Source organism: Pinus tabuliformis, chromosome 9 (genome assembly GCF_031772625.1).
Source record: "Pinus tabuliformis cultivar Carrire ecotype Pingquan chromosome 9, CPIR1, whole genome shotgun sequence".
In the NCBI taxonomy this organism is placed as follows: Eukaryota; Viridiplantae; Streptophyta; class Pinopsida; order Pinales; family Pinaceae; genus Pinus; species Pinus tabuliformis.
The window spans coordinates 727,830,202-727,832,600 of record NC_142307.1 but is presented as its reverse complement, the minus strand read 5'-3'; positions in this window follow the sequence as shown (position 1 = coordinate 727,832,600).

The window sequence follows — 2,399 nt, the reverse complement described above, 5'->3', positions numbered from 1 at the left end:
GATTGTGAAGAGGAAGAAGAAAAGGAGCAAGAAAGGTCAAAAGAAGAGAATATATTCCAGGAACAAAGCCTAGATGAAGAACAAATAAATCCGACCATATCTTGTAATGCATTGGCGGGAATTACCACTCCTCAAACCATCAAGATAGAAGGACAAATCAAGAAGAAAAAGGTAATAGTGTTGATTGATTCAGGAAGCACCCACAATTTTATTCATTGTAGGGTAGCAAAAGAATTGAATTGCTTCCTATATCCAGCACCAGAGTGTCAAGTGATGATTGCAAATGGAGGAACAATAAATTGTTCTGGAAAGTGCCATAATATCAAGCTATCCATGGGAGAATATGTATTGACTAGCCCAATGCTTTCCATTCCAATGGGAGGTGCTGATGTTGTACTAGGAGTCCAATGGCTACAATCCTTGGGTACAATAGCTTTTAATTTTCAAGAACTTTTCATGAAATTTTCTATGGAAGGAAAGGAAGTTGAATTAAGGGGTATTGCAGGGAAACCAGGAAAGATAATCAGCTCTAATGGCATGACAAAGCTTCTAAAAAAGGAGCAAAGAGGTGTAATTGCACAATTATGTTCGCTAGATGTTTCCACATTGGAATCATCTATTTCTCCAGATCTCCAAAAAGTCCTGGACAATCATTCCAAGGTATTTGAGACTCCCAAAGGTCTCCCACCTATGCGTGATCATGATCATGCTATTCATCTGATTCCAGGAAGTGTTCCTCCAAACATCAGGCCGTACAGATATCCATATGTCCAAAAAAGTGAAATTGAACGTATGGTTGCAGAAATGCTAGAGGCTGGTATAATTCAACCGAGTCAAAGTTCTTTCTCAGCTCCAGTAGTATTGGTGCACAAGAAGGATGGATCATGGCGCATGTGTCCAGATTATAGGGAGCTCAACAAGCTCACTATTAAAGATAAGTTCCCCATTCCTGTCATTGATGAATTACTGGATGAATTGCATGGATCAATTTACTTCACCAAGTTGGATCTTCGTTCGGGATATCATCAAATCAGAATGAAGATTGAAGACATTCCGAAAACGGCATTTAGAACTCATGAGGGTCATTATGAATTTTTGGTCATGCCTTTTGGCCTTACCAATGCACCTTCAACATTTCAAGGTTTGATGAATTCAATTTTCAAACCATTCCTTAGAAAATTTGTGTTAGTATTTTTTGATGATATACTAATCTACAGCAAGTCTTGGAAGGATCATGTTGAACATGTTGACAAGGTGCTACAACTATTGGAGGAGAAACAATTATATGCAAAAAGATCCAAATGTTTCTTTGGAGTCCAGGAGGTGGAATATTTGGGTCATATTGTATCTCATGAAGGAGTTAAGGTAGACCCTAGCAAAATTAAAGCCATTAAGGAATGGAAAATCCCCACATCCATAAAGCATCTGCGAGGATTTCTTGGGTTGACAGGGTATTATCGCAAGTTTGTTAAGAATTATGGGAGAATAGCAGCACCTCTAACAACATTATTGAAGAAAGATTCATTTTCATGGACTCCGGAAGCAACAAAGGCCTTTAAACATCTTAAAGAGGCAATGTGCCAAGCACCGGTCTTAGCTACACCGGACTTCACAAAAACCTTTATTGTGGAATGTGATGCTTCAGGAAATGGAATTGGTGCTGTTCTAATGCAAGATGAAAGACCCATTGCTTTTGAAAGTCGTCCAATCAAGGGAAAGTTTTTAAGCAAAGCTATTTATGAGAAGGAAATGTTGGCAATACTCCATGCACTTAAGAAATGGCGACCCTACCTAATGGGAAGACACTTCAAGGTAAAAACGGATCATGATAGCCTTAAATACTTTTTAGAACAAAGATTATCCTCTGAAGAGCAACAAAAGTGGGTCACAAAGATGTTGGGTTATGACTTTGAAATCATCTACAAAAAAGGGAAGCAAAATGTGGTGGCAGATGCACTCTCAAGAAAGGATGAGGATGTGGAAGCATTGTTGTGTGCCATTTCTATTATCCAACCAGATTGGATAAACGAAGCAAGGGAGGAATGGAAGAATGACGAAGAAGTGTGGGCACTTATTCGAAAGCTACAACAAGATTCCAGTACTTCTGATACATTTAGCTGGCAAAATGATTCGTTATGGTACAAAGATCGCTTATACCTCTGTAAGAATTCCCAGCTAAAACAAAAGATTCTTATGGAATTGCACACTTCTCCCTTAGGAGGGCACTCAGGATTTTTAAAAACTTACCACAGGGTTAAGAAGGAATTTTTTTGGGATGGCCTTAAATCAGATATTCAAAAGTTTGTGGCGGAATGTTTGGTTTGCCAACAAAATAAAGTTGAAACAATTAAGACACCGGGTCTATTACAACCTTTATCCATTCCAAGCCAACGTTGGGA